The sequence below is a fragment of the Nasonia vitripennis genome, chromosome 3, assembly GCF_009193385.2.
Source record: "Nasonia vitripennis strain AsymCx chromosome 3, Nvit_psr_1.1, whole genome shotgun sequence".
Taxonomy (NCBI): domain Eukaryota; kingdom Metazoa; phylum Arthropoda; class Insecta; order Hymenoptera; family Pteromalidae; genus Nasonia; species Nasonia vitripennis.
The window spans coordinates 6,131,003-6,156,448 of NC_045759.1; the positions used below are offsets into that span (position 1 = coordinate 6,131,003).

A 25,446-nucleotide genomic window follows, 5' to 3' on the forward strand; every position below is an offset into this window, starting at 1 on the left:
ATCATATTAACGGCTTCCGGGGTGGGCATTTATTTTGCGGAAACGCTAAATGCCGATTTCGGCGCGATTGTTATCGTCGGCCACGGCGGAAAATATTATTTTTGTACGAACAGGTATACATGTGTATGTGTGTGTACTGTATAGCTAGGCAGCTGCAGCGGCGAGTATAATGTGTCTCATGAGAAAATTGTGGAGTCATTACGCGCGCGTTTCTCCGGGAACGGAGAAATCAAGATTATTCTTAAGTGTGCGCTAATGCACCGCTCCGGCTTTTCTTTTTCGTCGACGTTGCCTTTTTTTCTTCTTCCTCCAGAACTACCGCAATAATGCGCAGGGAATTCAATTTTCGACTCTGTACAGCGTTCACGTCTCGCGGGCGTGTGCAAGAGTAAATAATAATAATTCAGCATTGAACTTTTACCCAGAGCAGCTGGATCGAGAGAGCGTGATTACACTTTCGTTACATGTCCAAAGGCTTTCGGAACACACGAGGAACATGCCGAGTCTGAGAAAGAGGCGCAAAAATAGCTCTCTCGGAATGCAACACCTATATTCCTCCTCCGTCACACTCGCGGTGTGCGTGTGCTCAGCACTCGAGAGAGAGAGCTTCCTCTCTGGCAATTTTCAATCGTATACACGTACCACTCTCTACTCTCTTCGCTGGTGTAATGCAGCCCAGCAGCGTATTTACACCTGGACGAGAGTCGCCGCGACGACGAGTGCAGAGAAAAAAAGAAAGAGAGAAGCAACGCCGAGCGTCGCTCTAAGCGCGTCGAGGATCCGTATTAGGAAAGAACACGGCATCGTGTAATCGCGACGAGTGCACATATAAGGCGTCGATGAGCTCTGGACAAGTTCGGTGCCTCCTCGGCAGCAGCAGCCTCTCGGGTTCACAATATCGTCGCTGCAGTGTTGTTCGCGTGAAATAGCCTAGAGCTGTGTTGGATTACGTTCTCCTCGTGTATATTCGTTACGAATACAAATAAAGGAGAATCTCGTCCGATTAATCGAGAGGAGCTTTCATCCGATCGGACGAGTCTAATCGATAAATAATGACGCAGCGAGTGTATAGTCTCTCGCGAAACGGCCGCTTAATAAAGATCTCTCGGCCTTGCAACGAGAGCAAAAGGGTTGTATACATTAGATTATTGTGTATACGAGCAGTAGTCGTAGAAGTTCGGCTCAGTAGGAAGAGGCGCAAGAAAGGCTGGCTAATGACCGAGAGAGCCTAGAGAGAGAGAGAGAGAGAGAGAGAGAGAGAGAGAGAGAGAGAGAGAGAGAGAGAGAGAAGCGATCCGGAGATTAAGAGAAAAGAAAACGAAGGGGGGGGGAGATGATTTATAAAAGCGTGACGGTGAATGAGTTCCCAGATGATGACGCTGCCGCTAAGGTATGGTTGAAAGTTTGAATTTCACGCGGAAAAGGTACTGCCAACTTTCACGACGGAGTGCAGAAAAAGAAAACAAAAACAAATAAAATCAACCTCACACACAGTACACATCTGCAAATCACAGCTCATGATGCCTCAATACGACCGGCACGCATTACGCCGTCCTCTCTCTCTCTCTCTCACTCGCGGCGGGTAATTGGCCCCGGTCGGCGCATTCAGCAGGTGCACCAACGGGTCAATCAATCCGTCGCGCTGCTCGTCCGCTGCAGAGGCCGACGACCGCCGCCGCTGCTTTGGGCTGCGCCACACGCGAGCCATCGGCCTTGACTGAGGCCAGATACACTCCGTATACTCTCTCCTCTCTCGCGACTCTCTGTTGATGGTATTGTATATACGTGTGTATATGTATATAGAGGAGGCAGATGGCTCGCCGGTGTATCATTTGGCGCGGAGGTAAAGGCCGGTGCATGACGCGCGCGAATTTGTTCCCGAGGGTGAGTCGTAGGTTTTGTTGGTCAAGTGCGTGTATTTGTTGAACAGTTTGCGAGCCGATATCACCAACTTTATGGAATCTCGAGAGCAGTCCATTTTTCTCGCCGCGTATAAAGACGTCAGCCGGCGACATTACAGTTAAAATTATGATTTTAACAGCGTCGTTAAAGCCTCTCGCGGCTCCCTAAAAACGTCGGCTCTCGAAGAAGAAGAAGAAGAAGAAGAAGAAGAAGACTCCGTATTCCTGATTAACATCGAGTGCGCTCACTCCCTCTCTCACCTATTCTCTCATGAGCTCCGCTCGTAAAAGTGTCATTTTTTATGAGAACGTCTCAATTCCGTTTGGAATGATTATCCCGCGCGCATACTCTCGATGTTCACCGAAAAAAAAATCGGATGAGAGAGAATCCCGCGCCTCTATCGCGCTGCTATCTGATTTACGCATTATTTATCGCGACGCACTATAGCGAGGAAAAAGTGTATACGATGCGCGTATGCGAGAGGCTGATTTTTATAGGCGCGCGCACAGAGAGGGCTGAGCGCGCATATCGCCGTAAAAAAGTCGAGCCTCGTAAAGCCGCTCGTAAAACTATCAAACGCCTGTATTACCGTCGCATGTATGGGATATGTGCGGAGAGGGAGAGAGAAAGAGAAAAAAGAGTCGAAAATATATTTTCGAGATTGAATTATTCACTGGCTGCTGCGCGTTTGCATTTGAATGCGCGCGAGTGTATACGTACGAATATACCGAGAGAGAAAGAGCAGTGCCGAAAAAGATCGTCCCTGATTTACGAGACGTTTAAGTGTACTATATAGTCTAACTCGTTTTTTTTATGAGACACCTTGACTTTGAGTCGTAAAAGAGTTGGCTCGCGTTGTAGTGTATACCGGAAGCGTCGATCGAAACGATTTTTTTTTACGGTCGCGGAAACAAGATTTTTATGTACTCTCTGACATATTCGAGACTCTAACACACTTCGCTACATCAAATTTCGCTTCCAGATAATAAAATTACGCACGGCTTACGGTTTTGCGGATTACGTCGCCTCTTTACCGATGCATTTCTCCCTTACCTGCAACAGAAACAAAAGCAAAAAAAGATCAGCATATTATATTTACACAAGCTCAGACGTTAATATTACGCTATACGTAAACTTCTCGACGCTCTAGTGCGCCATCAGCGTAAAGTTAAGAACAAAAAGGTAACATATCGAGGAGTACGCCTGATGAAGAAAAAGAAGAGGCGCGAGAAGGAGCTGTAGCGCATAGCCGTCGTAAAATGTTATTGCGACCGGTAACTTATCCAAAGCCCGAACAACGAACCTCCTCTGGAATCCGGTGTATACATACACACGCACACATGGACTCCGGATCGGTTGACGTAATTAATTAGACGAGCAAGAGCTGCCTGCGTTTGGATCGGAAAATACAAGCGTATACGCGGCTGCTGCTGTTTATCTCTCGATCTGATCTCTACGGTGTCTTTTTCTGAATTTTCCCTTCGGGAGAACAGTCGGTGAGAATTTTCCGATCATTTAAAAGGAGGGTCGATATTCCGGCTAGTTTATGAACGGGCTTTTAAGGATGGAAATTCGGTAATTATCGTCATCGGCCTCTTTGAGAACCAAACTTTATGAACGTCTCAAGGGCTCTTCGTTATGGCTTTTTTTACAGAACGATGGAAAATTACGACGACCACCTCTTCGGCGGCAGTATAGGCATTGATTAGAAATTAAAACTCACGACCTTGAATGAAATTTATACGCGCTGAACCGCGTAGTAAGTAAATAGAACATTCCTCTCGGCAATAACTCGTCCCCAACGAAAATCTAATTACAGCTCAGCTCTCTCGCGCGAAAAACGAAAAACCGTATTTGAAAATCAAAGCACGAGCGGTAATAATTGATCATTCCCGCGCGCTTCGACTCACAAAAACAAAAGAACAAGCTGCGCGGGAGCCGAAAGCCGAAGGATAATTAACGTTGCCTCGCACGCGTTTCAATTAGCCTCTTGTAGCTCGTCGATGCCGTGAGAATATCTCTCGAAGAGAGAGAGAGAGAGAGAGAGAGAGAGAGAGAGAGAGAGAGAGAGAGAGAGAGAGAGAGAGAAGCAATACGCAACGCATTTATCACTAGCGCGCAATCTCGATTATCGATCTTCAGCTCCGCGAATGATATTTTCTCTTTATTTATTCGTCCACTTTCCGAGCGTATTTTACTCGCGCCACGGGAGTATACCTCTCCAGACGACGAAATTCCCTATTGAAAAATTCAGAATCCACTCGAGAGCGCGACGAAGCGGCAGACGCTTCCGAGCCGCTTCCTTTTCTATGCAGGAGCTTGAAAAAAAAGGAGACGGGGACGCGCACAAAAGGGCCTTAGGGGAGCAACCGCGACCTCAGGCAGCAGTAGTCTGCGAGAGCGACGACGGGGAAAAAATACAAGCCGCGGGAGGATCGCTCGCGCAGGATTATTTCGTGCGCGCAAACCCTTTTTTTCACGCTCCCTCGGCTGTACTGGATGCTTCTTCTTGTGTCTTTGGCGACTTTTGTGAGCTGGGATGGAAGAGGCGAGAAGGGTTGACGCTTTTGCAAAGTTTTAGAGGGGATACTTCTTATTACTATTTTTAACTTTCTACTACTGAGTTACATAAGTGCGTAGAGTATTTATTGAACGATTTCGAATTTCCCGCCACCAAAATCAATCATCGTTGAATCGACTCGTCTCTTCCTTATTTTCTCCGTTACGAAGCTTTGCGCATCTTCGAGTGGCAAATTCGATTCGGAGCGAACGTGATTAACCTATGCCAGAACGGAGTCCTTTCTCTATCATCATCGATTAATCCAATCAATCCGACCACCAACATCAGAGAGAAGCATCAACAAACACTTACCAGAGGGCAAAACTACCAGACGGCGCGCAACTACAGACTCCGCAGTGTAGCGTGGTAGCCTTCAACTCCGCGGGCGATCTCGCCACGGGGTCGCAATTACCCATAATGCACGAACGATCGTGCCGGAAGCTTCTTCCACAGAGGCTATAGGTACTCTACTACGTACAACAGCGCATGTCCGTCCCGCTCCGGGCCGATATCGAGTCCAAAAAGGCGAAGAGAAGCCTCTATTAAGTACCGGCTACTTGCGAGCGACTGCCGTAATGGACGGTTGCCACCGAGACTCGCTTTTAATTCCATATTCCTTCCCTCTCCCCTCTCTCTCCAGCCTGTGTGGTATGCCGCTATTTTTAGAGAGAGAGAGAGAGAGAGAGAAAGAGAGAGAGAGAGGCTTGTTGAGGTTATGTTTGCCACCGCCGTGCTGTGAAGAGTTTTGCCTTTCGAGAGCGAGAGTGTTTGCGTGTGCGCCGTTGAGTGTGTGCACTGTGTTTTTTCTTATATAAGGATATGCAGTATCCTCGTAGGGGCGATCTCGTCGGAATATAATTCTCTTATTATTTCTGGCTGCTGTGATTGATGCCGACTAGAGAGAGAGAAGATGGGCGATCGCGATTACCGAGCTGATGGGAGGCTGGCTTGCGCTTACTTACTCACTTACTTACTGTACACGAGCTCTTTATTCGAGGGTACGTTTGATGCGTGGATTTTAATGCCGACTGTGTGTACTACATACTTGTTACATACTCGTGTGTGTATCTTAGAAATGAAACACTTTATCTCGTTCTCTTACCGCATTTTTCGAAAGCCGATCGGATATGTGTATAGACGATGATCTAATTGCGGTGCTGGTCTGTTGGTTACGGGACAGGTGCAGAGTTCGATCCAAGGTTGTATGGGTGTAGTATCGATAGATTATTGGATAATTGCTGGCCGCTTTATTATTATTCTCTCTAGATCGGGGCGTGTAACCTTGGCGGTGGAAGTATTACTCACGCGCACGGCGTTATCTGAATGAAAGTAAAATTCGAAAAGAATGTTGCGCGCGATGGGAAATAGAACCCGATGCGAACATAACCTAGAAGGAGTTGCCCGGCACCGGTTATCAGATCTCTGGATGCGCCTGTGGCTCGAGATACGAGGCTATTTACAGCGGCGATTATGACGTTAGTCCGCGATTAGGATCTGATAACGGGTTCGATGTGTAATTGAAAAGAGCTATTGTTAACCGCTATACCGTACAATCGTTTCTCAAAGTTCTGAACCGCAGGTCGGATAAACGTTCGATCACTTCATTCGCACTCATTGTTGCGAGCGATAATCGCTGATGGAATGCAATATAACCTCAAAACACCCAATTCCCAACTTCCCATTGAAAGAAACAGAAGAACAAAAGCAACGTGTAGGAAAAAGCTCATTAAAATCTAAGCCGAATCAATTTTCATCTCATCAATCTCCCATTTCCACCATATACATAACCTCACTTTCAAGCACGCGCGCCAGTGATGGCTATCATCATTCTAGGCAAAAAAGGCGATCCACTTAGACGGCTCGCGCGCGATCGACCCTTTACCAGAGTAGAAGAAGAAGCTGCGCGAGCGAGCTTTTTACCGGAGCAACTTATCCGGAGCGAAAAGGGTTGCTATTACCGTATCGAAGATTGGAAGGATGAGAGGCGCGCAGGTGCGCAGAAGCAGCAGCAGCCAGAGTGCATCGGACGGGCTCTCCGAGTGAATGTTTATGTGAAAGAGGGAGAGGAAGTATTAAGACTGGACGTTGTTATTCAAATCACGCTCTGGCTTTTCGGTGGAATTATTAAAGGCACGTACGCAGCGAGAAATACGAGGTTTTTTAACTTTATTAAGCTCGCGTGCGCGTCTCGGAAGATTTTGCGCGCGAGATGTAAATTATAAGCGCTGATGCGACTTCTGCAGAAAAATGCGAGATAAGATAGCGCGATTTTTATTGTGTTTGCCTTCTGCGCGCCTCTCGTAAAAAGCGTCGTCATCCAAAGATTATTACGACCAGTTTTCGTAAAAATCATAACAAAACGTCGCAATAACTTCCGAACGCGCGCGCGCGCTCAGTTTTTGGGAGATTAAATCCGCGGCGAATATAGGAGGCGAAAGAGAAGAGAGAAAAACCTATTTCAGCGCACAAAGCGCGCGCTGGCATTTTTCCTCGGATAAATCGCATAAAAGGCAAACAGGAGCGAAATGCAAAAGGAGAAAAGCCGCGCTGGAAAAAATGAGTATCCGCTGTGCACACAGCGCACTCTCGAAAGACGAGGTTTATCGTACCTAATGGAAAGCAGAAGGACAAAGGAGCAATAAAGGATCAATCGATGCTGGCGCAAGCGCGACTTACGCTTCCCGATATAAAAGCAGCCTCGCAGCTAACGTCCAGCTGCGCAATAAACATTTGCTGCTCTCCGCGGGAAACTATTAAACTGGCGGAGACAAAGCGCAAGAGACGTCATAAAACCGGGACCACTGAACAGAGAGAGATAAAAAAGGAAACTTCTTTCGCCATATTGTCGATATTGCAGTCGTTGTCGTCGCTGGAGAAAAAATTGATAATACGCGCTGGTAGAACGTGTGCAGTCGCTAATCGGAAAATTGGACCAATTAGCCCCGCGAGTCGTTATCGGTATACTTGGATCTGTCGTTGGATGACTTCTAGCTACACGTATATAAAGTGAGTTTAGACACTGCCGCGTGAAATTTAATGTGCAATTGTGAGCACTTGGAATTTTTTGTTCTAACGGCCGTGATGAAATCTGAGTTTTCAGAACGTTCGGATGATTCAAGTGAAAGATCGACCATAACGTATGGTTCACCTAAATTTCTCAATCGCTTTCATAGCACTGATGTTTTTACGAGTGAAATCCTTACAAACAGCTTCATTCGCTTTGGTTTCGTCATATCTTTCGCGCGTACCTGTGCATCCGATTTACGCGCGGGACAAAAAGTAGAGGAGCTGTGTGCCAGCGAACAGCTCGGATACGGCCAGTTAACGCCGTGAACACATACACACACACACACACACATACAGGGTGTAAAAACCGAGAAAAAAACGCAGGTTGAGAGAGAGAGGAAAGCCGAGAATTACGGGCCATTATTAATAATTGTCCGACGCGCATGCGTAATGCGGCTCGCGATGCAGTCTCACGCGATTCTCTCTCGGGCATAACGTGCGCACCACACGCGGTGGACTGCGACACCTCTCCAAGGTTATGGTTTTCTCGATAACCTTTCTCGGATACACATACACTATTGTTTACACACCGTCTGTATATATACACATACATATACGTATTATACGCGACATCGAGCGGAATATTTTACACAGCTTACATTCCCGATAAATTTCACAGCTCCTTCCCCCAGCTCGTTCGAAGCGCGAATTTTCGACCCGTGTAAACGACGAGTTAATCCTGAAAACTGCTGCGTCGTCGTGTGTACCACTATAACGCTATCCGCGCTTGCAATCAAAAACTCTCTCTCTCTCTCTCTCTCTCTCTCTCTCTCTCTCTCTCTCTCTCTCTCACTCGCCGCGCGTTCCTCTATTTGCGACTAATGCAACGTATAAATTCGCGCGCTCGCTCTCTTCCCTCCGATAAATCGCTTTCCCGCGAAATAATTAATGCCCGGCCGCAAGATATACTCGTCTTCCTTGCGACTAGAAGGAAGAAGAAGAAGAAGAAGAGAGAAGAGAGTGTGGTATAGGTAAAAAGTCAGCTGCGCAGAGGTAAACGCGCGCGCGCAAGAGAGAGAGAGAGAGAGAGAGAGAGAGAGAGAGAGATCCCAAGGCCGGGAGAGATGCGAGGATCGCAAATTTGTTCTTACTGGGGACTCGCGTGTTCGCGGAGAGAAGCAAATATCTGTCGCGCGACTTTTAAATCGTCCCCGCGATTTATCGGCATCGCGTGGGGAAGCGACGCTCGCTCGCGGTTTATACGCGCATGTGTGCTGATGTTCGAGCTTTTAGAGGTTAGTTATTTCGCGAGGAATTTGGAAATTTTTATCTTCTTTATTCTCCGTGGAATCCACGCGAGAGAGAAAAAGATTGTTTATTGGACGCTATTTACGAGCGGCTATTGGTTTCACCTTAATTCCAGTTATATGGTATAGTAGTGCATGAAGCGGTTTTTTTATCATCGAAGCCGAGGATTGTGAAAGTCTATGGGCATATGAGAGGTGTTGAAGTTTTTAGATTTTTTTTCATGGGTTTTACAACGATTACATCAGTTTCAGCGAGCAACGAGTCAAAACTCGACGAATATAAATCAAACGCAGACCAATCGACTCCTCTCCCCGTCGATCATCGTCAACCCAACGATTCTTCGATTCCAAGAGAGATGAAGAATAGTTTGCCGAACAGCAGGCGTGCGCCGCAGGATCTTCCCCTCTGCTACGGTTAATAACAACAATTCTCCTTTATCTCGTCGCGATGAAAACTCACCGCAGTCCTCCTTTGTTGGTTTTCAACGTTGACGCTTTAAACCGGTAAAAATCGACGATAATACGCTCGGACTATCGCGCGCCGATTTTATCCGGCATCGCGGAATTCCATTATCCGCGCGCGATTTTCGAAGGTGAGCTCTGCCCCGGAGGTGCATATTAAAGCGGCCGGTAAAACAAAACGAAAAAAGGGGGACACCTCACAAAAGCCTCGGAGAGAAACGCGAAACAAAAGGAACACGGAGCACTCGCCAGAGTTCAGGGGTCCGATCCCCCCTTTTCCCCTTTGAGGACGAGTTCAAGGCCAGAGACGCGCGTCGAAAGAGAGATACACCAGGAGAGAGAGAGAGAGAGAAAGAGAGAGAGAGAGAGAGAGAGAGAGAGAGAGAGAGAGAGAGAGAGAGAGAGAGAGAGAGAGACAGACAGAGTCGACACTGGCAAAACGCCGGTTTTATCCGGCGGGCGATCGGTGCCTACACCGGGGAAATCAGCCGAGAATGTAGCCCTCTACTACTACCGACCGCGCGGTACCCCCCTATTTTGATTTTTCCGGCGCTGACAAATTCCGCGGGCTTTTTACGCGCTCGTGTGGGTGAGAGAGAGAGTGTACGTACGCGATGTATTTATTGCACTGCCCTTGACGCGAGCCTTTTGTTTTGCGGCGTATTTCACTCTCCGCGCGCGCGAGGAGAGTTTTGTTGGTCATGGTTGGGAGGAGAGGAGTGAGAGAGAGGTTCCGTGCATTATCGTATACGCGAGGCTTTTTCGTGATCCTTTTGGACTTGATGATGTGCGTTCAGGTAGTTCGAGGGAGGAGATTAACGCAATAAGCGCAGCTTGTTTTTCAAAAGGTCGCGCGTGAGAGCAGGAGAAGAGCCGGTGTGTGTAGTTTACCGGTTTTCTCTCGGATACTTTTGATTTCGAGCTCTCCGTGATATCAGGGACGAGATTGCGGTGAATTATGCGAGTATAGCCGGGGACGAAGTCAGAGGGAGAGGTTTGTGTACAAATATCGCGAGGCTCGCGGGCGCACGCGCGGAAAGTGCGAGATTGCAAATCGGTGGATGCATGCCACGCATACGCACGCACACAGGGGCCGGTCACAGGTTTTGGAATGTAGCTTCGGTATACGAAGATGCTTCGAATGCATATATACGATATAAATAATCGATAAAAACACTCGAATCGGCAAGCTGACCGATTTTCAAAACGATCCATTCACGATTTGCAAATCCCCAATGACCTTGCTCAGCTCTCTTGCGAGATATTCTTGCACAGTCAATGACAAATACCGATCTCCACGCAGCGAACCGACCGGACGGCTTTTTACCAGCTATCAAAATCATCGTAACGTCATATATGTACATTGTAGGCGTCTCTCCGACAAGGTGATCGGCAGCAGCATTCCTCTCCGGCTGGCTGCACTACCAGAGGGTGGCCTAACGTTCTCTTGCAAAAAGGAAGGAGCCGATGCTTCGCGGAAAAAATGACATCCAGGAGACGTTCTCCACTTACGAAACGACAGCTTCGCCTTTCTCTCTTCCGTATCGGCGATCCGTCTCGGTCCGCTGCGCACCTACGCTTCAGCTTGTATCACGCACGAGAGAAGAAGTCTCTGGTCGATGTGTATACGAATGTGCAGCGCACGTCTGTCTCGGAAAGCCGAGCGGATCATTTTTCGAGCTGGCAGCTGCTCTCTTGCTCTCCCTCTCCCTCTCCTCTTTCTCTTTTTCGTCTCTGTATGTATACACGATTTCGACCTTGAAACGACCTTTCTCTCTTACTCTCATACCTATAGGTATACCACATACAACACGCGGCTCTTTCTCCTGCGCAGCAGCGGCAGAGAAGAGGAGAACGAGGTAGACTCGAGAAAAGGAAGAAAAAGAAGAGAAGGAGAACGAAAATGACGGAGGAGAAAAAAGGGGGCTGCCGCAACGCGGCTGCTTCGGAAATCGATCGCAGGCCGCCGATTCAGGCGCCGGTTTCTCTCTCTTTTTTTTGTATACCATACCTCGAGAGAGTATCTTCTTGCTCGCTTTAGGATCGTGCCAGTGCTCGCACCGTTAACATCCTCATTGTGCTTCGTTGTCTGTGTTGTATACAAGGAGGGGAAACGCCGCGCGGCAGCATGGAAAACGGATTCGATGCGTGCGTACGTACCTGAAACAAAAAATTGAGAATCTGGGTTAGTCGTTTGCCTCTCGAAAGTGGGCTTATGGCACGATGATGCTGCGCTTATCAGTTTGTTAAGGCGTAAATAGCTAGATTCTTTTAAAAAACCCTAACATCGGGGTATTGGAATGTCGCACCGTTTCAGTATTCCCAAACGTACCGTACTCTCAAGGCAGAATTGCACAAACCCCTCGCGTTAAACGCAGCTCTGACCGTAGGCGTCAACAGGCTTTGTCGCTGCACATGCACGAATCTCCTGCAGCACTGGCGGCGTTTTTTTCCCTCTCAAAGAGAAGGCGCGCGCGCACAGGTTGCCGCTTACATAAAGCCTCTCAAGGAAGAGAGTGAACGTAATTCTCCCGAGGAGTGGCTGCGCTCGGGGAAACGAGCAAGGACGACGACGACGCTTTTTTTTTTAATTCCGAGCTCCGTGAATGGCACGTGTAGAGCGGCGCGCACACGCAGAGCGCTTTGCAATGATATACGGCGAGGGCTAATGCGCAGGTTGTTTGGGGTCGGGGGACGAGGTGCAGCAGCAGTCATTTTTCTTTCTCTGTCGTTCTGGGATTTGGAATTGCGAGTGTATTACGGCGAGTCCGAAAGTGAAATTACGAGTTTCGAGGCGATGACGAATTTCGAGCAGCCTTGAAATCCCGCGAAAGGAGAATTTTAATTTGCTGTTATGTAGAAAAAAGGAAACAAAAAAATGTGCTCTTCATTAGCCATTCCAGCGGCTCATTTCGCTTCCCGGGCCAGAATGCAAATGCGCGCATTCCTCAACGTGTACGAGAGAGTCCTTTATACAGACAGTCGGCACGAGGAGAAGTATAAGAGAACGTCAGCGAAAACTTATTTTGGCGGAAGGAAAGCGCGACACAATGCGCCGAGTATTATCGCGAGAGCATACTTGGCGAGTCCAACCGCGTGGAATCCGGACTCGTTTCGTAACTTTCGAGCAAGCGTCTGTGTGTAGGCGATGTTTCGCGAGAGCCTAGGAAGGAATTTCGCGGAACGAAAGAGAGTCTGCGCTGCGAATTTTAAGGAGGTTATTGCGTTGACGCGCACGAGTGTATTGTGTGGATTTTTCGAAAAAGAGAGCTGCTGATATTAGAACGCGAGGCGAGTCCAGAAATATGTATGCGCGAGTTGCTCAAAGGCTCGAACTGTAAACAACCGGATAATCACCGGGGACGACTCGCGGGACAAAAAAGCGAATATAACACAGTCGTCCTGCAGTCGTCGTCGTCGTAAGAAACAATGGCACTTGTTGAGGTCGGAAAAAAGGACTAAGTACATAATGCCTCCGGTCTGGCGCATCGCTCCTCTCTCTCTTCGGTTCAATGGTAGTAGCTGCGCTGCAGCAGCGGAGGAGCCTTACAATCGGTCGCTTCCCGTCTGGCGCCTTTTCTCTCTTTCCCGCTCCTATATACTTCAGTCTCGAATCGCCTTATTCCAGCCGAGCTATGCGCGGAGCAAGAGAGATTCGCTGCATTAATGCACCAGAGCTGAACACTTTTGTCACGATGATGTACTGTGTCTATTGTCGGCTGTGGTGTCTGGTTTTTAGCTGAGATCGTGGTCTTATGCTGATATCCAGGGATATGGATGACGTCTTCTATTATCACATTTGCCTAATGAATTTCGTGGTTTGATAAGCGGCTGAATCTATTACTATATGATCGATTGTCAGCTTTAAATTCTAACGATAGCAAATGGATCGTTCTAATGAATCTAGCGCAGACACCAAAAGGCTCTCAACCAGCAGCGATAATCTCGAAGACCCATACCTCACGGATGAAGACCACAGCTTGACACATCCAACTCTGATAATTCCTTGGCTTTTCCCAGAAGCTTCAATTAGTCCATCTGCTCTTCTCACCCGCGCACATAACCGATACAGCACATTAGGAAAATATAGCGCTCTTCTATACTACGCACACTGTCCCTCGCCTGCGGCAATAAGAACCAGGAACGTAGAGTGTATTACGAAAGCGCTCGCGGCAATAAAGACACGATACGAGAGAGAAAGAGAAAAACAGCGCGTGTCACCGACTTCGCGCGCGATATTCATGCCGTCGGCGTGTCGTTGCGTGGGAAAACGCGGCGAGCACACTGCTCTCGATCGTGTCACGTGTGAAAATGAAAACCTATACCGCGCGCACGGGACGAGATGAATCGATCATCGGTGCAGCGCGCAAAAACGCCAGATGTACCGTATAGCCGTATACTACGATGTGTCCGCGAAAACGTAAACAAGCGTCTCGGGGTTACTTCTTCATCTGGTTCTGCTTCTTCTGTGCGTGTGTGTATGCGTGTGTGTGTGATGGCTTCCAAGGAGTTTCTCGAGTACGGACTTGTATAATGAAGGTATGGAGGACTTTGATGGATTTGATTGTTCGGAGGGATTTTGTCATGACAGCCCAGAAGCTCGAAGTGTAAACAAAGTTTAACGCTTCGTTATGGAAAATGCTAAAACTAACCTACAAACTCGTTAAAACTGGAATATCCAGAATCTCATCATGACTTTTCAACCCAGTACAACCTGCCCCCCTTCAAAAGTACTCGAAGAAAAAGCCTGCAGTATGTCATCACATCGCAAAACCTCTTCTCCTCCGATGATCGTCCTGGAGAATAACATCATCTCAGAAATCAGCATTCGACAGCACCAGAAGATATCACCGTCACGGCGTCGTTCCCACGAGTGTGATTCGCAACTGAAAGAAACCATCAGACGCCGTTTAATCACCGCACTGGAGAAAAACATCGTCGGTCCCTACTTCTTCGTTATATATACTCATAGACTCACGGAGTGAACACACAGTACACAACAACTCTGCGCTTATACGTCCCGATTCGCATTACGCAAGAAAGAGAAAATAAAGCAAGTGCGGCGCGTGAAATTAATGAATTCGATGCTCGGGAAATTAGCGCACACTGCGCCCATAGCTATACACACACACATACACAAGCTTATATAGAGATGCAAAGGAGGCGAGGATAAAACACGACGTGGGACATGCTCATTCCAAGGCAAGATATCGATTACCCCTGGATACGGAATATCGTCGAAGGTAGAGGTGCGACAAGCCGTAGCTATGCGCTCGTGGAGTAGATACACACGAAGGGGGCAAATCGTGTCGCCTATACATAGCAAAAGAAGATTAACTCAGTCGACTTGAGGTTCTTGCGAAATTTTCAACGTGTCTAGGATCATAACGATATCGTAATAATTGTCAAGCGATGTACATACACATAGGAGGATTTTCGAAGGAATTCCAAGTTCAGATTTCTCGATCGTATTACGTATACGGGGGCATGGGAATACTTACAGGGTTACAGCCGAAGATAATCATAGTCATGATTTAATACCGAGCGCTGCAGCGAAATAATTTATATATTTCTTTCGAGGTAATCGTGAACCGGCTGTTAGCTAATAAATGCCTATACGTACAGGATCGTGTGCTGAGGCTGTTTTTATTATTTTACAGAATCGTGTATGTGCGCGTGTGTGTGGAGATAAAGCATTCCAACAGGTGAAGTGATTGATGCGCGATGTTGAACAATTGTAATGGGCTTTTGCTCAACTTACGCCGTGTGTGAGTCGTTAATTAGGCTCCGACTCTCGTAAAAATTATCGACGTGCATACGTTTATGTAAATACACCGCGGGTGACTTTATGACTCTCGGGAGTAGCCGTGTCGGCTTGATTAATTGGGCGTTTAATTCAGTCCAAGGATCGAGTTTATTTTTGCACGATTTCAAGATTTTTTTAAAACGGAAAATCGGCGCGACGCTGATGCAAGCCGATGTGAAAATACATCGGAAAGCTCCTCGCCCATGTGTATAAATAGAAAATATAGGTTACTGGAATGCGAGGAGATTCCAACCGATTGGTTTTTCGGTAAACAATACTCCCAACCGCAAAATCGACCTTGCGCTTACACCTCGACGTCGTGTTATTACAGGTGTCGAATCACTTAATCGATTATCGTTGCCCAACGCACTCACACGTAACTTCTCCCTCTCTTACAACAATGCGCGCATTAAGTCTATCCCCTCGAGTCATTCAACAAATTTTGTCGTGTGTGCAGCGCCTTATGTATATTATAATCCGACAACAAACGTTTACGTACAGTCACGAGCATTAGCATTTAAACACACTATCACGTACACAGTGATCGCAATCTACGCGAGTATTATACAGCTTATCAGTGTGTATAAGAACAGGAGAAAAAGTAGTGTACATATGCGGCGGTGTATAGAAGGAAAATTTTTCAATTAGCGCGAGACACGCCTCGCGGCGAATATCAAGCCTTTTGCAGGAAAGCAATATCGCGATCGATACTCGAGATAAACCTGGCCGAGAGCTACGATAGACCGGGAAGCTTTATCAACGTCCGCCAACGAGAGCGAGCTGTGAAAACGGGAGCAGGAAAAGTCGGCTATTTCAAGTCCTCCGCGTTATGTATAACACACGTACAATAACCGATCGTTCCGAGATCGGTAATTAGCATCTGTGTTATTTGTAATAATTAAGCGCGATTGTCCTGTATACCGATTTATTGCGGCTCATTGTGCGTTCGCTTGTGGACATTGCAAGCCTCAGCCCCGGAAAACTCATTAGTCCATTCAATGCGGGAAGTGCTGAGGCCATAGTGTGTACAGGAAAGGGATTATAATTTTGTATATGCATGATGAGTGTTATTTAATGCAGCCGATACCGAGTATACAAATACACAGGCGAGGATCGGTATCGGTATAACTAATTGAATTCCACGGAATAATTAGTCACCCGCGATGCTGATGTCGGGCGCAATATCGGCCGCACTGACATTCCCGGGACTTACGTAAGGCTTCCCTCTCGCGGAGAGAGAAAGAGATACTTTGTATGTACCGATTTTCACGTGTATGCAATTTACTTATTTAATTACGCGCATGCAAATTAGGTAAAGTGGGTTTCGCCGATGTATTTTTACTGCGCGAATGTAGCTATTAGCCTCGCCGAGCTTGTCGTTAAAAGGAGACCGGTATACGCGAGCGGCTTATATGTACACCACCGAACTGTTTTGCGGAATTTATAATCTATCGGCATTTTTAATGGGGCGTTGCGCAGGTTATATCGGTACGTATAGGCGTATAATGATTTATTATTCGGCTTTTAATAGCGTTGCTAAAATCTCTGTGCTTATTTTACAGAGATAGCGCATTACGGACACAAATCGAATTTCGAGAGCATATCGTTTTATTGTAAGGAATACGTAACGATTTTCACATATGCGAGTATAGCGGAAAATCGGCAACAAAGCAGCGGCTATGCGAAAAAGAGAGAAATATCGATATCTCGCGCTTTCGAAAGCGCGAGACGTTCGCGCTAGTACTATAAGATCCGTCCATTTAAGGCGGCGCGGCGCGACTTTTCCACTCTCCTTACCGATCTCGGCCGATTTTGCGCCTGGATTGCAACGTCTCGTGGGACTTTAACGAGGAAAACGCTGCCGATAAGTCACGAGCGCTCATAACTCGAGCTGCTGCTGGCCTTGCGTGAAACTCAATTATTTGCTACGGAATGCAGTTTTTTTTTAATCCTCGTCTCTCGATTTTTCGTTATCGAGCGCGCTTGCGAATGTGGATCTTGATAGGCGAGTCGATCGAGAGATTAAAATCGTTAAGGAGTCTGGTCTTGATTGTCGATTTTACTGCTCTAAAATGAGGATTAGGTGTATGCTTTAGCAACAAAGTTTCATGCATCAGCATCAGGGCCTTCTAATGATAGCATTTAATTCGCGAGAGGAGACACGTGTCACTCGCGACAAAGTTACCTATATGCCACCTGTGCATCCAAAAAAGAAAGTCCAAATTACAAAATCGCCCATAACTATTACCTGTCCAGTCTCGCATACTCTCTCTCTCTCTCTCTCTCTCTCTCTCTCTCTCTCTCTCTCTCTCTCTCCCAATTACAAATCGAATAAAGTACACTTACAGTCACTCAATAAACCCTCGGCACAGCGCGCGCGACGCGTTATTCCATCGAACTGCGGCGGCAGCAGCAGCGAGGCACCTCTCGCGATAATTGCGCTCGCGCTCCCGTAATTACGTCCTACCGCATTTTCTCACATCGAGCCCGACACGCGCTATAGGAAAACTCTCGCGCAAGGGAGCCGCCGCCGCGGGGAAACGTCGCCGAAGAAGAAGATAACGCGCCGCTGGCGAATTCCAAGTCTGCTGTCGGCGTGTGTGTGTGTGTGTGTGTGTCTGTGTGGAAGACAAAATCCTTGGGAGGAGTGTAGGTTTGGGTTCGTGCCAAGAGCGGTTGGGTTTGGGGATGTTTGTAGATGGTTTGAAGTTGTTTGCTGACTCCACTGCGGGTGCAATTTCTAAGTAAGTTTGCAGCTTGTTTACAGCAGTATATTGGATGATTAATTTGATAATTCGAAAAAATAAACAGTTTTAATGCGGCGATCATTACCAAGAATCTGGTACAATAATAAAATTCCTCATCCCAATCAACAACAATTCCTCCGAATCATCTCTCCATATCTCCTCGCTCGAATCCGCAAGCCGGCTCCGATGTGATCTTTCCATCGAATCGCGCCACACATACCCACACACACACTATCACTCGACCAACTGGCCGCGCTTGGCCTACCCTGGAATGTCATCCGGAGCAGAGCAACGAGGTCTGCCACTCGGTCGCGTCGGACCTCGCCTCCTCCTCCTCCTCCTTCAGCGAGAAGTGTTCTCCATTCGCGGAAAAGCGCAGCTCGCTGTATACCGTTACGATAATATGGCACCCGAGAGAGTATCCTAGCGGTAGCGAAAAACCCGAGACGCGCCTAAAGAAGGGAGAAGATGAGAGAGAGAGAGAGAGTTTTAGGAATTGTGTCTTCTCTCGGTCGTCGTCGGGATGCCAGGCGTTAGATTTTCAGAAATGTTGATGGGATTTGTGACTTACGTGCGATTAAGATTGTGGGTCGAATGCCTTCGGAGTTTTCGAGACTCACCTGCAAACAGAAAAAGAAAGATGTCGTTAGTACAACGTATCATGTGTTGTAAAGAAAATTTTAATCAGTGCTTTTTCGCAGTCGCGTATTTCTGCGTAAATCATTCCAGTTTAAATGAGAACGTCTGTAGCGTGGTAAAGTATAGCTTCGAATTTTTCCGAAATAATCGGAAAATGTAAATTCAGCCGAACGCATAAACTACATACAGCTCGGTTACGCCATACGAGGCGCAAAAAGAGCAACACGAAACGAGAGAAAACCAGCTCGCAGGATATTGAGAAAAAAGCAATCAATAATTTCCCGATAATTCCCATAAATCACTAATTCATTTCTTCGGCCGCGTATCGCTTTCTCTAAACCGTCATTTATCAATATATATAAAAAACAAAACAAACGCGCGATCCTCGGGCGCGCATCATCCTCTACCAGGAGAGTCCATTATACACGCGTAATAACGGACGCGGCGAAAAAGACAAATTAATCATATAAATAACTTCTCTCCTTTGGCGGGAAAAATAAGGCGAAGTGAAACCGATTTCCGATCGAGGAGACTGGAACAGCGCCGAGGGAAGCAAAGACGAGGAGCCGCAGCGCCGCGAGAAAGGAAAGGAAGAAGTTATTCGCTCGCGCGTCGTCCTCGTCCTCGTCACGCACGCATGCGTTCCTGTATTATATACATGGGGCGTTCTGCGCTGGAGTGATCCAGTTAGAAAACGGCGAGCTGTTTTATTCAGATTAGAAAGAAGAACACTGTCACAATGATCGGCGAGAAGTGTGTATTTTTGTTGGTCTGTTCTGACCTCGAAATTTGATTCGCTACTCTTTGTGATTAGGAGCTTGTTGCCGGTGTGCAATCTTTCCAAACGACGGCTGAATTGTTACGATTCAACCTAAAAATAATTATAGGTTATGTATGGTCGACATAACCTAAAAGATTTTGCATCCACTTCTAATCAAACGCGTAGCGCGCGACACGGAAACCTCCATACGCACGAGCCTACGCGCACACAGTGTATACATCGGCCGAGAGGATTTCCCTCGGCGGTAGCCGTTCTCGCGGCGAGTATTACGGGAGGTTTTTGAACCCGAGCTAAGCTGCTGCTTCGGCCAACTTCAGCGCGTTCCTCTTCTTCTCCGGCGTTGCTGTCGCGCGCGCGAATACGCGCACGTATATCCTTTACATGCGTAATTGCAGCAGTAGCGCTGGGGGAAGAGCGAAATTGCAGGATCGCCGGTTATTTTTTTCGTCGTATTGTTTTCCTCCTCCTCCTCCTCCTCCTCGAGAGAGAGAGAGAGAGCGTCCTCGAGCCTGATCGGGATTTACGCGCGGGAATTCCGAGGGCGAGAGGAAGATTCAGGACGGCGATTGATGCTTTGCAAGTCTTGTTTGTGCCGCTGAGGATAGGGGGAAGCTTGTGGCGAGGTTAGATTCTTACTTTCGTTTTTAACCATACGCGTGAGCTCTCGATTGCTTGTTTTCTAGGCGAGTTCGTTGTACGAAACGAACATAACCTCGAAGATAAGAAAAAACGAACTGTCCATCCGTCGGTAAAACAGGAGAACGTCGATTCACACAGCACAATGCGGCGCAATTACCGCGTTCGATTTAAAAGGTCAAGCGAGAGCGAGATCGAGCAGCGCTTCGCGTACACAAATCCAAAGAAGGTTGCCACGGAAAGAGAAAAAGAAGAAGAGTGGAGAGGGGGGAACGAAGATTGATCTAGAGTTAAGACGTTATGCAAGCTGGCAGGCTGCGCAGAAAACTCCCCGCCGGTAGCGCCTGTCGTAGATAAGCTATCCCCTTATTTCCCCCGCGAAAGAGAGAAACCATTCTCTCTCGTCTCTCCCTTTTCCTATACTCTTGTCCGATCGGCGGAGCTACGTGCTCGCACGACAAACGCGTCTCTGTGTGTACCAGCGCACTGCTCCTTATTGACTCTTTCTCTCGATCCTCTTTCGGCCCCTCGCGTCCTTTTTCTTTACCCGAAGAGACTCGCTTTCAGCTACTGCGCGCGCGAGGAGCAGCTACAATCGTCGATTGTTTTGCTACCCCTGAGAGAAAGAAGAGAGAGAGAGAGAGAGAGAGAGAGAGAGAGAGAGAGAGAGAGACGCGAGGGAACGTCGTCACGAGGCTTGGGTTTTTGCTGCTTTTGTTTTTAGAACTGTCGAGAGGCTTGTTACGCTGGGATTTTTCCTACTACCACGACGACGACTGATGCAATTATCGTGCGCGCTTTTGTATACCGGGGAAGTTTTGCAACGAACCTACGTGTGGGAGTGAGGAGGTACGTGGTGTAGAAGAAAAGTAAGTAACTGGGACTGATTTTTCCGTACGAGATAATCCGGAGAATGCATTCTTACGAATTCGCAGTGTATGCCAGTGAAATGAACGCACTTGGAATAGGCTTCAGATGAAACAAGATGATGAATAATATTCTCGCTAGTCTTTGCATAACACCATTACGATCGATCATCAATAACAATTTGAATCTCGGTGAAAACCATTCTTCGCATTCTCATTCCACGTCAATCACTCTAACGAAGGTACACCTGCTTCCTTAAAGACCGTCTTCCACCAAATCCACTACACTTTTTACACACATTCCTCTAAAGAGGTGAACATTAAGAAACTTGAGTGCCAAATTGAGAAACAAAAGTCGTGCTTCGATTCAACCTATATCGTTTCCGGCGCGTGTGAATCCCGCGCGTATTCTTTCAACAGCGAAAAGGTGATGACGGGAGGAACCAGGTATAATTCATGGGAACACAGAGCTGCGCTTTCTCACCTTCGTTTAGGATAATGGAACGAACAAAAACTGACTCAATGGGTGAAATTTTCGTCCGTACATTTCTGGCATTGCTCCACGTTTCTCTCTCTGTCATCGAGACAATTCTCATGAAGACTCGTCTCGATCTCGGATCAAGGCGAAAATTGTTCCGGAATTACACTTACATCAACGCCGAGAGCAGCGGCTCGCCTTTGTCGTCTACTCCGACTGTATGCACGTACGCGTGTATAACTCGCGAAGCCGTTGCCCTATTACGTAAGGGACTACGCCGTTATGTGTCGGGACGCTATCTTCAAGGGACGGCTGGGAGAGAATTACGTTTAATTACGCGGTAATTTCACCTCTTTCTCCGGAGATCCTGAGCGCGATCGTTGTTCTCTGCGACTTTTCTCGGGACGCGTGTAGTTTATGATGGTGCTATGTCGGTTTGGAAAGTCGAGTGTGTTCCTGATGTAGATGTACTGGAGCACGTTTTGCTTTTTTCGGTCTTTGTATAATCTACTCTACTGATGAGTGCATTGCACTGCACTGGTTTGCATAATACTGGAGAGGATTTTAAACTCTTCCCAATCGAAACAAATAAATCGATCTCAATCGCGCGACTTTCCTGAACACTCGTGTGCGAATCGGGCCAGAGCGAGAATTCCGATTTAGAAATCGATCTCTCATACGACACTACAGCTTCTGCTTTCCCGCGACGATCTTCACATAGAAATTTCTAGTCTAACAAGCCTCGCCGCATTGAATCTACGCATCTTTTCAACAACTTGAAAACATCCATACGCCATACACTCCCGATTCAAAATTCCTCTCGCTTTCCTACGTCTCGAAGATTCCGCGTGTACACGAGCGAACCACGACTATGTAGCTTACGTGTGTGCGTGCAGTATACGTATACCTGTATCTACAGCTCTACGCGGCAAGCAGATCGATGAGAAAGTCTGGAGAAGCTACGCAGAGGAGATGCATTCCCATGCAGGAATGCGGGCCGACGCCACTGCCTGCCGATGATGAGCCGCGGCTACTGCTCTGTGTATGTATACACTGCGCCGATATACTACTCAGCGACTACTGTGATAGCGAGTAGGCGATGCTTTCGTTTGATTCTTCGATTAGAAACTCGTTCGTGCAATGTATGCTTTTTTGTATTGAAGAAATTTAGTTTTTGAAAATAAATCGTGTGGGTAATGATGAATGCTCGGCTCAGAGATACATTAAAATGAAAAGTAATTAGCCTGGGTTTAATCTCAAGAGGCAAACCTCTGCATCTAGTGAAGAAAAAGAAGCTTCCGTTGACACTTGGCTGAGAGAAAGTAGAATTATTATCTCCATTAGCGATAATGGATCAGTAGCGAAAAACTCGAGGATCGATCGCGCTCTGATGAAAATAAGTCTATTGAATCCTAACGCGCAACCGTATGGCGCGATAACCTGAGCATATGCGTATAGAAGATCGAGAGGAGAGAAAGAAAAAACTCTTTCTATCGGCCATTCGACGCTGTGCCGTTAGCCGTTTATTTGCGAAAGTTAATTGAGCGTAATCGACCGGTATCTTTCATAAGCGCCTGATTTTTCTCGAAAATAATAATTAGAGATGTGTGCTCGCGTGCTCATGTGCTACATTATAAATGAAACGTAATAAAGCTCTGAATCCCTCATCATCGCTCCCGGGCTACGATTCGAATGATTAACCCATAAAAGGTAATCGTTCTAATCGTCTCTGTCTTATGCTCTCTAACGATGAAAATTCGCGCAAACAAAGTGCACGTATATTCACCTAAATGCGTGTATGCGCGAGCTGAGAAGGATGTAGTGCATTACATATACATATACGGCGTGAAAAATCGGCACAAAAGCTTGGCTGCAAGGCTAACTCATATTCATCGCGCACATCCTTTATATCGAATCAAAGCGTGTAACAGCACCGGAGTGAAAGGCGCGCATGCCAAAACGCCGAGCACGGCGAGAGAGAGAGAGAGAGAGAGAGAGAGAGAGAGAGAGAGAGAGAGACGACCTTGGCTCGTCATCCACGAAGGGGAGAGAGAGGAGGAGATGAATTTTGCGTATATGACTAATGCACTCGACTTCGCGTGCGAGCTTATGCTCTTGTGATTGGCCTTATGTTGCGGATGTGATCGGATTTTGAATGAGCGCGATATTTTATCTGGGTAGGGGATTGTTGTTTTATATTTGTTTTATATATGATGATTGTAATATGTAAACTGAATTTGAAAATACCTGTAAGGAATAGCAATTGTTTGTTGACTCATTTTCGCAATTTACATCGAAGCTTCAAGTCCCGAACATAAACAGACACACATCCGATTTTGCATAAAACACATCGGTACCGAGTCCCGCGCGCGCGACTTTCAAGGTCAAATTTCTCTCACGCTCCATGCGTCCCCGACATCTTCAATTTGTTTTTGCCATCAACGGAGACCGGCGCATGTATACCTATATGTGTAACACATGAATCGGCTTGTTTATATGCATCGCTTTCCTGCATCCGCTGCAACCGATGTTTTCATTCAATTATACCAGTGCATAGCCAGGAGATAGTAGGAGGGGAGTACGCGCGTAATTGAAGGATGCGAAAATATTGAATTTCCGGGGGATGATGCGATCGTTTATGGACCTTTCTTCAGTTCGCATTTAGAGCTGTGTGTGCGAGTGTGGTGCGTCTGTATGTTCAGAGGTACCAGGTGATGCGAGAGAATTAATGCTACGTTTTAACGAGTGATATCCTTTGAGTCCGACGATGATGCCAGAAGAAGACGATGATGATGAGCGATTGGCTCGAGTGAGCTGGAATTAAATTGTTGGCACTTTGGCAGAGAGAACAGTTATATTCCTCCGACGATGAGTTCATTGAGATTTAGGAAGCGCGTTACACTTTGGTAAAACTTTCAGTTCCACGAGTTTACGATAATTTCCAAAAGCATTTGAAAACGTCTCGGTAATAATAGCCGTAAATTTCACTTTTTATAATCGCCTCGTGTTATCAGCTCGGAAGTGCATCTCTTAGCCAAAATTTACGCTCACCGTGGATCTTGACTACGAAACTCGAACTCGTTTTTTCTTTATTGCCCGGGTCTCACACACATACACTAGTTGAACACGAATCCAGTTAATCGCGTTTCGAAACACAACAAGACAGCTTCGCCGCCGACATTTTTCTGACGGAGAGGCGCGACTCGTAATTTTTGAATTTTTCTGGAGTATCACGCCTTTCCTTTCGCCCTAAGGCTTTGTAAATTCGTTGGGTTATGTGAACTTTCGTGCGAACGCGTTTTGAATATATGGAACACGAGCGACGTCCGATGCTTATCGTCCGTGGCTGTGATTTAATGATACGCTGGTCGGCGGAGCTTTGAATATCATCCCGAGACGGAGAGGTGAGTTGTAGGGGAGAATAATATGTAGATGAATAATTCGGGAGCCGAGGCGTGAGAGACTGTTATTTTCTGGAAGCTTGTGAATTTTTCCTTTTCGGCTGGGAGATCGAGACAAAGAGGTGAGTCATTTAGTGGATTGTTGTTCGGCTCAATTTAGGAATCGCCGAGTCAACTGAGGAAACGACTCTTCGATATTTAAAATGAAAGTAAAACACTGTAGGTTTATTCTCGTAAAAAGATCTTGGTCAAAGTGGTAATCGCACATTTAGATACGCTTTTCTGGCTACGACGAAAACCCACAACTCTCCAATCATCCGTCTAATTAAGCAATAAACAGCGCAGCGAGTCGAATAAACGATCTGACTCACTGAGATATTCTCAACCGCATAGTCCCCGTAAAAGGTCCTTCGCAGAAAACTGCATCTCGACCCAAAAGAAGCAGAGAAACAGCACCAACACACCTAATCCCGCGTGTATACCAAAAAACTGTCGCAACAATCCTCGGTCGACATACATTATCCGTGTGAACCTGTGCCGTCAGATAAAATCCAAACAACAACTAGTGCTACATAGAGCAAAAAGGAAACGTACGTTGCGATTGGCTAAACGGTGAAAGTGCACGTAAGGGGGTATACACCCGCGCGCGTCATATCCTTCGCTTCAATTTGGCGCCCAACAAAAGCGCGTGTCGCTTTACGTAAGTGCGAAGCTGCTCTCTGCCGCGCACGTGAAAAGCTGATGGCCTGATGTATTGGAAAGTGTGTCCGAGATGTGCGCCTACAGAGAGGATATTACATTGCGCCTTTACGTAAGAGAAAATAATGCAAGGTGGAGAGTGAAGTGAAGTGTTTT

At 46.9% G+C, this 25,446-nt stretch overlaps 1 protein-coding gene across 11 annotated transcripts in view; it reads right to left on the reverse strand.

Annotated features, from left to right (window-relative positions):
• Positions 1–25,446, reverse strand: part of LOC100123436 (trichohyalin) — a 105,389-nt gene that overhangs the window by 43,585 nt on the left and 36,358 nt on the right. For 2 of the 11 annotated variants that reach the window (XM_032597781.1, XM_031926660.2), the window contains exons 2-3: positions 11,249–11,397; positions 2,902–2,955 (exon numbers count right to left, since the gene is read on the reverse strand). The exons of 8 other annotated variants lie outside the window; for them this stretch is intronic. The gene's annotated coding sequence lies outside the window, so the exon portion shown is untranslated. Of the gene's footprint in view, positions 1–2,901; positions 2,956–11,248; positions 11,398–18,361; positions 18,411–25,446 lie in introns of all 11 variants that reach the window. One more of the 11 variants, XM_032597780.1, reaches the window with a different exon arrangement.